This window comes from Gambusia affinis, linkage group LG11 (genome assembly GCF_019740435.1).
Source record: "Gambusia affinis linkage group LG11, SWU_Gaff_1.0, whole genome shotgun sequence".
Taxonomy (NCBI): domain Eukaryota; kingdom Metazoa; phylum Chordata; class Actinopteri; order Cyprinodontiformes; family Poeciliidae; genus Gambusia; species Gambusia affinis.
Genome location: NC_057878.1, coordinates 24,139,692 through 24,151,601, shown reverse-complemented (window position 1 = coordinate 24,151,601; position 11,910 = coordinate 24,139,692).

The window sequence follows — 11,910 nt, the reverse complement described above, 5'->3', positions numbered from 1 at the left end:
AGTCAAAATAATTTTTCTCTTGAAAAACAGAAATGGTATTTAAACAAATAAAGATATTACTTAATTTACCAATTTAGGTTCCATATTCATGCAGACAACATTGTTATGGTGGTGCACTGCAAGGGGAGAAAAAAATACAAGAACACCCAACTTTCTTTTTATTAATTGTTTTGATCATTAAACTGTTTAATGAGGAGGAACAAAGTTTTTTGGTACATTCATACAAAAATCCCACTGAAACAAGGTCCAAATAATTAAGAGCTTTTACAGAAGGAGAGAAGAACATTCAAACTAAAGTTTTTTTTAATTCAGGTGAAAGGCTCTGGCTATTATGACCTTTCTCTATTTTGTACTCTGGTTGTTTTTTCATAGCAAAAGAAAAACAAAACAAGCTTTCAAATGATGTACTCATCAGAAAGCATTGTAGCAACAAAAAACAATATCAACAAAAATGCAACACAATTTTTTAACCTGTATAACAAATGGGTGAAAAATTATATGTTTACCGAGGTAGTTGTGCTGGGGATGAAATGGAGATATAAAGACGGACTCATCTATGAATGTAGGCCTTTAAGAAGAAAGGCATTCACTGAGGCAGCTCAGAAATGTTTTATATATCTTGTCAACAAATTTGTTCTCTTGATTTTTTTTTCTAAGAGACAGAAAGGCATTTATAAAAAGCACATAGAGGTGCATAAACCTGCTGCTGGTGACATTATTTTAGTCCACAGCGCGTTCATTTACCTCAAACATCCAGCTTCAGGAATTACATTCATGCAGCTTGAGTGGCTGATAATGAAGCGAAAGCAGCGTAGAAACAGGCATCAAATGTCATAAGCTAAAGAGTCAAATGCAAAGTGATGTTTATTACCATTCCTGTTTTATCTGAGCACTGTCATATTGACGAACAAAGAGTCTACCTTTAACCAGAAAATAAAAGTTCTCTCTTAATGTGTTTGTTTGTTTTTGTTTTTTTTATCAGAAAGATTTAAAGAGAAATCAGTGGTAACAAATTCTGATTCCTGCACATTGAAGTAGCATGCTATACCATGGGATTATATACGTATTTCATTATTATTATTTTGTTTTTGTTTTTGATTTTTTTTAGTGACAACAAAACTTTAAATGGCTGAAAACTGCAGATACAGCTCTTCTTGCTTTGTTGCCCTGTTAAATTCAAACCTGCTGTGCAGTCAATGATACAGTTAAAGTGATGCAATACGGCTTTCAATGCACTGATTGATCCAAGCAATGTTTGCAGTGGATGAACCACAGGAGGTGTTTCCAGAGGCTCATTCTCTCTTTTTTTCTCCCTTTTATTGGTCAAAGCCTCCAGTGAAATCATTATATCAGAGTTCAATGGAAAATCTTTGTGTTTTTTTCCCCAGAGGGTCTGATGACTAATTACAAGAACCAAATACGGACGTCATTCATTTTAACAATGGATGGGGAACAATAGGCCAAATATATTTTCTGGACATGACTTCAAGTTCTACTAATGGACAAGAATTTATTCATTTAAGCCAGCATATCATCTTCATTTAGATCTTTAAGGCACACTGAGAGTTTAACTTACAGGTCACAATCAGCCCTTTAAAATAATATCCATGATGATTTGGATTTAACAATTATTTTTAAAAAATGCTTTTCCGTAACTAAATTTTATTCCTTTCTAGTGAGCTTTTAGAGTAGTAGGTTTCATTTTGGTAAATGTTTGTTTCTCTTAAAAGGAAACCTAATTAGTTTTATTGTTGCTGACTGCTCCTCAATGCACATGAAGCAATTTAAGTTATATATTGATTGCTACATCTATAACAGAACCATAAAGAGCAAACACAAAAATAATTGAGCAGGTTTTCCTCTTGGCAGTGTTAGAGGTAGAGCATATGAGCAAAGCAAAGTGGGAAAGATTGGGAAGATAAATAACAATCCTGCTCCCATTCCTTCATTGTAACCCACCCTGGATACTGAGGATAATTAATAGTATTGTTTGGATATTCAAAAAGGTCCCATTCGCTTTTCTGATATGTCAACTTTGAGCTCAGTCCATGAACATGTGTCTCCATTGTAGTTGATCTTAGACAGAGACTGTGAATCAGATGTGTTAACCAGAGAGCAGAAATATTTGTAGTTTTATTCAACCTGGAAACAATCTCCTTTCACAGTTTTATCTAGATGGTTAAATCATATTTCTACTTTGCAAATATTATGCCTCAAAAAAGCTGCAAAAGTGGAGAAAGTTTTAAAGAGAGAAACAACAAAAGCATCTGCATGTTTACATGGAGCATTGACACTGCTTCAGGCTGATTAGGTGTAAACAGGATGTGGAAACTTAGGAAAGTCTTCATCTTTTACCACTTTCCTCTTGATGAAAGTCATATTGCGCTAGTAGTGTTTCCTATTTGATTTGTGGTCAGTAGGGGAGATACGTATGGCCCCAATTAAGCTCCATAGATGCAGCACTGTTATAAAAGTCAAAGAAAACATTTCAGTTTTGGTTCCTTTAAATTTCCTTTGCATAGCTGAATACTGTTTGACCAACAAGTTTAAAATAAGAGTTTTGTTGCTGATAAAACTCTTATTTCGCAGTTCTACAAAAACCTGAGCTCAGCTTAGAAACCTAAGCTAAGCTCAGGGTAATAACTCCAGTAGAAACAAATCTAGTTTTATATTTTTCATTACAAAACAGGCTTAAGAGATTGAAATCAGTAGAAGTGAACAAACACAGAGACATAGAAGGCTGACTAGGAAGCTACATTTTACATTTGTTTTACTTTTATGAAAAGTGACTTTCTCTGAAAGTTTGTCTATACTTGTAATTAATTGAAGATGACTTTAACGCAAGATAAAAAAATATAGCAAATCAAAAATATATGAACGATGTGTTGTATAAAAGAACAGAAAAAAATTTAAAGCTTAAATATTTCTACACACAGTTATTACACATTCTGAAGATGGACTGAGCTTTTAAAAAATGGACCAACAAGCACAAAGTTGATAAAATAAAATCCACCTCATAGATAAATTGAGAACAATTATACTTTTATCATTTAAAAAAAAAATTGTGATAGATAGGTTTTCCAAAGAAAATTGTTATTAATCAGGCTGAAAACAGACACAGCAAACCTTTGACTTATAAAGTTACAAATAAAACCCAACCTCAACTATTGTGTGCTGTTGTTGTCTGACTGAAACTGCTCTGATGGTGTTCTTTTCTTCCCATGTGTGCACAAAGGCAAAGCAATCATCGGTTTCTGAGTGACTCTGAATGTTAGGCAAACAGAAAAACCAGGAAAAGATGGACCAGAGATGCTGGTCAGGCCCATTAAAAGGCAGAATGTCACACAGGAGAGTGAACAAGAAGAGAAAAGTACTGCTGTAAAACCTCTGGAAACTTTAACGGAGAAGCAGGGAGACCAAAATTTTTTATTTTTAAAGTGAAAATGGGTCAGATGTGCTGGGCAGTTCTGCACATGCTGGTCCTGTTGACACTCTGCTGTCAGCTTTCTATTGAGAATAATGTGGGAGTTGCAGCTTCATGTCCGCAGGACCAGACGGTATTTCAAGGGTCCTGCTTTGAGCTTGTGGGTCAGCAGCTCCCTTTTCACAGAGCTGAAGATTGGTGTGAGGAGAGGGGAGGACACCTCGCTTACATCCCAGATAAAGAAACTCAAAATTTCTTCGAGAGACATCTAGACCCTCAAAAGGACATTTGGCTTGGACTGGCACCGTCCGGAACTCCAAAGCCGCAGTTTTCTGTGAATGAGGAAGGTAAACAGAACTCTACCAGCAGCTGCATCATCAGTGGTTTTTCTGAAGATTCATTAACTATCCTGCTTTAGGACAGTATAAATCAGTTGGGTTTGAAGAACATCAACTTTGACTTCATGAGTCTCACTAGAGGAAAACATTAGATTTTACATGTGTACCAAGATCAAAATGTTCAAAGAATAAACCTATCTGGCAAATCCAATATTTAATTTCAAAATAATGTTCAAAAATATGTTTTTGCACTTTCCTGAATGAATTCACTTACAAGCCACCTTCAGTGTTGTACAAATTCACCCTCAACTAGTTCTGAGTTTATTTTGCACATTTTCAAACAGAATTAATTCATTTTCACTGATATATGTTAATTTACTGAATTGTTTAAAAATACATATCCATTATCGTGTAATACGACAAGTGCATGAATTTTATCTTTTCTGTACCAATTTAGCCTATAAACTTTATTAAATTTGTTTATCTATTTTTTCTTTGATTACATAAACTTTAATTTTGCAGAATTAGTGGAGAATGTGGTTTTATTTACATATTTGTCCTGCTTTATTCATCTGGAAAAAAGTCAAATAAGTCTGATAACTTAGAAAATCTGTATAGCATTAATATTTTTTTTAAACTTAGGTTATTTTGAGACTGATCTTCCGCTTTATGTTTGAGCTGAAAAACTTACACACATATGATTTACAGATAACATCTGTGCTGGTAATTTTTCATACCTGTATTTAGTATGGTCTAGGAGAATAGAAGGAAGAAAATACATTAAGGTGCAATATTGTTCCTTATCTTCTGCAGTACTTGCAAACAGCAACCAATAGCTGCATGTTCCAACACCTTAAAATGTGCAAAGTGTCTTCAAAGACAGGAAAAAATACATTATCAGGATGAACCGTGGAGCCTTACCATGTACTGTGGCCTACAAATCTTAAGTTCCAGATGTTTTCTGGGAAATAAAGCCAATTTTTTTCCCCTGAAACATTCATCCATATTGTTCCGAGAGGATACGGATGAAAAATAATATTCCAAGAACTGATCCAGGGAAACCAGCACTCACTTTAGTTTTAGAGAAAGGCAATGCTGTTGTTTTCCCAGAAATTTAACTCTTCTGATGAATGGGGTCAATTTAAATCATCCCTGAAAATAAACGTCTATTGTCTCTGTCAAAATGCACAAAGTGCTTGTGTCGTATTCAAGAAAGATTCTCATTCTTGAATACACCGATTTTCTTTTTTCAAATGTTTTTGTCCTTTTTAATCTTAGAACTGAAATAGAGAACTTCTGCAAAACTTAGAACCTTAACTTTTATGCATGTTCATCAACATTTTGCTTCATCCTCAGGTCCTCCTCTCTCTTGGTTGGATGGTTCACCTCTCACTTTCTCAAAGTGGCAGAGCGTCCCACAGCCAGATGCAGCTTGTGGATTCATACTGAGACACTCAGGCTTTCACTGGAAAGCCACAAAAGACTGCAACAAAAGCATGCATTTCATCTGTCAGTTTGGTATGGATTATGAGTCACACTTTGAGCAAAGCAGCATTCTCAATCACTCTTTAACCACCTCCTTAAGGTGTTTTCTTCTTGTTCTCAGAACCTGGAAGAAGAATTGCATGTTTAGGTCACAACACCACTCTGCAATGTGAGTCTGGTCAAGTGTTAATGATAGACGGGGCTGTCTTCGGTCGCGACAACATTCATTACTGTCGACACAGGTTCTACACACCAACATTCATGCAGCATAGGTGCAGCCGGGTGGATGTGGCAGCCTCCATTAGAGGTAAAATATAATCTGTCTGGTTCAAATAAATTAATTCTTAAATGGACGTTAATGTTTGTCTCTGCATTTTACGTCAGGCAGGCTAAAACCGATCTTTACTGTGTAACAATTCTAGCTTCTCATTTAACCAGCCAAGCTCAGAAAAGGAAAAACAAACACCAATTTAATGCCTCTTAAAGGGTTCCGGATAGATGCAAACAGGAAATTCAATCCATCATTGAATGTAATGTTTGCTCTCCTTATCACAAATAACACATTGTCTCATGCTGGACATGTTTGAAAGGAGTAATGGACCGTTAGGACATTTCCAGAAGAAAACCTTTGTTGCATAAAAGCCTCATATATGAAATACATGAATGACACCCATCTACTCATTTAAAATATTGACTCATGCATGCAATCTATGACAGAGGAAGAATATCTATGAATTCATCTTCCCGCTTTCCTCAGTTGTGAAGTATCTTCATATTTCATCCTTTGTCAGGGAAGATAAATACATTTCATTTAATGTTTGCAAAAGAGAAAAACACTCATGACTTCCATCAACAATACCTGGGTTAAATCAATAACAAGCTTCTGTCACCAGCTCAAAACATTTCATTCAGCTGGCTTACAGTAGGATAAAGACTACATTAAGGATAGAGATGGATAGCAGGAACATCTCTCTTAGTGTTGAACTAATATTCTACACCAGAGGTCTGCAACCTTTACAACCCAAAGAGACGTTTTTACCAAATAAAACTTGTATGGAGCTGCAACAGTTATATTACAAAACAACTTATAATTTTACATATATAGATATATAGAACCAACATATCATTTAAAAGATTAGGATTTAAAGTAAGGATAAAAAGAAAATTTTGCAAGAAAAGGTTGAACTTTTTTCAAAAATAGAAATGGAAGTAGATTCCACTCTGGCAATAATGAAAACATGTAAAGACATATTATTTGTGGTACCTTTCGAGTCATTCTTTGTGTAAATTAAATATTAATATTGATGAATAAAGCTGCTGCATGTAACTACATTTGAGTCATTGTAGAATCGAAACGTTCAGACCTCAAACAAATCAAAAATGGCTGCAAAAGCTATCTTTGATTTTGCAGCTATCAGAATAGTTGTAGACTACAGTACAAAATTGTATCGATTTCTTGATTCTTTTTTTTTTCATTGCAACCATAAGCTTTATTTGTGTATTTCATTGATACTTTGTGCTATCGATCATAGCAATATTATGATGTGACTACAGAAGAGTAATCAGACTTTTTTTTTTTCAAATTGAATTCCAAAAGTCTTGGCATTCATTTTATATTCAGCCTCCTTTAAACTTATATGGCTAAATAAAATCCTGTGCAGCCAAATAAATTTAGAAATAATTAGTAATCAGACTCTGTGTATATGTACTTTAACCTCTGTAGAATCCCAGCTATTCTGTGAAGGATAATGAAAAATTTTTTGAATCAAAGCATGAGCCAGTGTTGGAAGAATCCTGTCAACATCCAGACCTCAACCTAAATTAGAGTTTGTGACAAGATTTATCTTCACTGAAATTCTTCATACAATGTAACTCACATCAGGCTACTTTGTAGCGGTGATTGCATTTAAAATTGGGTGATTTAGGAGGGCTAAATATATGTACATGACACAATATCAGACTTTATAAAACAAATGTGAAAACCATGCACCGTTTTCTAGCACCTTATAATTATGCATGACTTTTGTTGCTCCATTTAATGAAACCCCTATTAAAAACACTTCCCTTTGTGGTTGAAACATGACAAAATGTGGAAAAAGTTGAAGAGATTAGTATTTTAATTGTGCTATTGTCTGATTTAATTACTTTTCTATTTCTTTCAAACTCATGTTTTTCAAATAATTATCTCAGCAACTTTGGTAAGATTAAAAATCTGAAAAACCCAGAATAACTAAAGGTTTATTGTGTGTTTCTGAGTCACAATGATTTTAGGACTTATTTAAATGAAATACATAATAGTTTCATTGTTATTATAGTCATTCAGCCCACCATGTTGGCAAGCATTTTTCTTAATAATTACAGATTGGAGACCAAAATTAACTTAATGTCTCATGCAGCAGCCTTTTCTTTAACCTGACAGATTTCAAGACATTTTCTCGATTATTGTTTAACCTTCCTTTGTGTGTGATGGTAAAAAGCATCTGGAGCTTCTTGTATGTTTCCCAGCTCATTGTAAAGAACATCAAATCTGCAGAATCAGTGAAGTCATGGGCTCATTTGATGACCTTTGCCCTGAGCAGAAGAGCTACCTGACTGTGGACTATCACTGCAAGGATGGTAGGTCGCTATATATATTCAACTCTGGCAGGGATTCCAGTTTTAAACCTCATTGTTGCTTAAGTACTTCCAAGACTAATGCATTCTTAGGTTTACAAAATAAGTCTGAAAGAGATAAAGCTGCATTTTTTAGATCATTCATGTTTATTGTCAGTCCAGCTTATTTACAAACTTTGCAACTCCTTAGAGCCCCCTGCTGGCCTGGAATGAAATTTTTTTTGGCATTTCAGAAATTCCTTGACTCACTCTGATTATTTGTTTGAAAAGCGCAACAAAATAAATTTTAATTGGGGTAAAACTGTTTAAAATTAGAATCATGTCACTGCTTTCAGATGATCAAATGTTTTCCTTTGACTTTTCAGTGGAGTTAGAACATGTGAAAGAGAGACCTTTGCTCACATCCTGTATAGCGTATTTACTACAGACTGCTGGCGTTGCGTCATGTTCTTTTAAACAGAACATCTTGGTTACACTTAAAGTTCTGAGGAATATTTAAATGTCTTTCCTCCTTTTTTCTTTGGTGATGCAGAAAAACCGAAGTGCTGAAATACCTTTTACTGTCTTACATTAAAGCAGAGCATTTGGTATTTTAAGAAGACATTTTGTACTTACTTAATGTAAATTACCTGAAATATTTGTGTTTAGTTTCTGCCTCTGAGCCCTTTATGCCAATTTGTATATATTCACTTTGTTTAAATCTTCAGTAATCACATTGTCAGTGCCAAATGTAGCTGCTGTTTATGATGACATCACCATTAAAATGAAATGGCATGTCCAAACATCATGGGAGAACTGTAAGTTAAAGACTGGAGATGGCCACATTTTTCATCTGCATGGTCTAAATGGGTAAGTATTAGCTTTAATGACTCACTACAGAAAACTGAATAATAAAACAAATTCCAATGAACACAAATGTTCAGTGTTAATGGGATTATCCTTGATGTATGTTTGATACTTTTGACTGCTTTACTCAAAATCATTTGTCCAGAAAATCTCCTCAGTGTTCCAGTTTTCTTCAGTCACCAGCTTGTATAGTCAAAACACAGCTGTCAGCATTTCCTCTGTCAGTTCATCTTGTTTTTCTTTTCACTCTCTCCCAAGACCTGCCAGAGATTTATGCAAATATGTTTATCTATTTTATGCTTGTATTAATTTAGCATAAATCGAATGAAAATGAATTAACTTTTAGATTCCACATAAATTTAGCGTCAAATGAGACAAATTTTCTTCTTATTTCTCTAAGTGGTCCAGGATTATTGAGATTTTCCTGCATTTTTATTCAGTCAATTGGATAATTTGTTCAGCCTTTATTGCTAATCATTGTAAGATAAACACGTGAAAACATTAAACATTGAACCAACTTGAGTTTAATTAACAACCAACTTGTCGGAAAACTTAATATAACATTTAATTATGGTTTTAGTTGTCACCAAATATGAAAACATGTCATGCATTTTAATCTTTATTTCATATTGTGATATTCAGTTATAGTGTTTTTATTCATGCTCACTTTTTAATTGAAAGTAAAGCACTTTGAATTACCTTGAATATGAAATGTACCCTGCTTTGGTTTCAGTAATGAAGTAGAGTATTATTAGTTTAGGTTTACTCATTGTATCCATTTTTAAAACTCTGATTTGCATTTTTAGTACCGTTTTCACCATATGTTATTTAAATTTGTTTGTTCCCCCAAAAGGCCCACACCAAAGTCTCTCCTTTCTTCTGCCTGTGAATGCATGAATTTTCTCAGGTTGAGGAGCAGTGTTGAACATAAGTACACCCATCCTAGTACATTTGTTGTGGCGCTTGAATGCACCGACGGTGAAAGAAACATTACAGCACAGGAGATAATTACCATCGAAGAGCCTGTTGCAGAGATTGGTGCCATCAGATGCTTTGCTGGAAATGTGTCGTTTTATGAAATCGACTGCAAAGCCATGCATGGTGGAGCGTTTCACATTCAAATACAAGTAAAAGCAGGTAGGAAAGAAAGTGAAAATAATAAAACATATGTCATCTTGCCTAATTTAATATTTCTACTTGAGATATAGGAAGGTTTTTTGAGCTATTATGTTTTTCCCAGTGTATGTTTTGTGTTAAACTGTTGGTCACCATGAATGTATTTTTCCCATTTTCAGGAACAAATGTCGCCTACAGAATACAAATCAATGACAGACTGCTAGGCGGCTTACATGTTATTGGAGGAAATATTCCCCACAACGTCACTTTGAGCCCAGAAGCGGTGAAACAGCTCGGGCCTGGCTGTCACAAGCTCACTCTCTATGCATCCAACTTGGTGACTTTTCCAGTAGTTTCTTCAGACCTTCAGGTACATCGGTGATAAATGCTCCTAAGCTTGATGTTTTCTTCATAATTTTGCAATCAACACCCTGATTTTTTTAATTACAGTCCTAATTGAGGTATTAGTTTTAATTTAACCTTTTCTTCATATAATTTGTTTTTTATTTATCCCTATTTGGGGTAATAAAAACAAGCAAATTACTGATAAGGCAGCAAAATAGCACAATCTTGCTTCTAAAAGGACATAAATTGATTGCTTTGATTATTGAATCAAATCAGCCTGTCGGTGGCAAATCCGCAAACTCACCATGGATCCATAACCACACATGAATTTCATCAGCGTTTTAATTTTAATAATCCCTCAGTTTAGATTTCTGCACTTAAATCCTGTGGTGTTCATTATCTCAACAGTAATCCTTTAACATATTTAAATTTAATCCTTATTGTTTAAGGTGATCTGAATTTTTCTTAATTTTAGATGGCAATCTATGTGTTTGGTTTTCCTGATTTATAAATATGACGCAGAGGTGAAAGTCTTCTAGTGTTTGGCTGTGAGGATGGGCTTGAGTTCACCTGAGCAAGGAGGTGAAAAAAAATTCAAAATATTACAGTTAAAGATGCATCACAAAGTCTAATGAGACATATTCGGCACTTGGGAGTTTTATTTTGGTGTGTTGAAATGGTGGAACATTCAATTTAGGCTAGATTAAAAAAACTATCTGTATAGGTTGCCAATGGTTTGGTTGCACCACTGACAATATTAAGTATGGTGGAGGATCTATCATTATGTGGGCCTGCTACCTCTCCAAAAACCCTGGCAATTATGTCAGACCTTGTGGAATCAAATACCAGAAAATTTTAAATAAAAAATCTGGTGACCTTTACCAGAAAATGGATCATTATTGACAATGATCAGAAAAATATATCAAAGCAGAACCAATAACAGGAAAGAATCACCAGGTATGAGATCAACCTTCTGCCATGGTCATCTCAGGCCTACATAAACCAATTATGTTTTGTGAAAAGAAAATGTTTTGTTGTCACAAAACATTTAATTTCACTGAATAATTAGGTTAAATTACGTTTTATTAATAGTAATTAAATTTGTGTGGGTTTTCTTTTTCATGTTAATTGCAGTTTTTTCCAAATTGAATTTTGAGGCAGCTGTTTTTAAAGACGTCTTGATTTGCATTTATAACCCTCATATTTTTTACACTAACTTGTTCTTTCTAAAACTGTCTTAGAGGCTTAATTGTTAGTGTTGAGTGCTTTTTTGGCAAACTGTGTACTGATTTCCTAAGGAGTTAATTTAAATCCTTGTCATACTGCTGAGAAAATGTGAACATAACAAAATAATTTTATTTGTAATTCTACATATGCTTCAGGTTTGTGTCTTGGAAGAGCTAGCCGGGCTTCGGGCCAGTCTGCTGAAAGAGACAGATGATTGTTCTGGCTCTGGCTTCATTACTCTTGAAGTTTCACTTGACCGTGGAGAACCCATCCTGCTCCTGATTTCACTGACTGGAGAAAATGGGTCGTTTTCTGAAACTAGAGAAATGAGTACAAGAAGGGACGTTTTTCAGATCAGTCACCCAATTCAAGGTAGATAAAAAAAGGGAAGGCTTCCAGAGTGAAAAGCTGAGCCAAATATGAATTTACTGGTATTCATTTTGGGGATGTTTTATAGGATCTGTCCAGGTGAAGATTAAAGCGTGGAATGCATTTTCCTCTGTGGAGGTGGAAGTG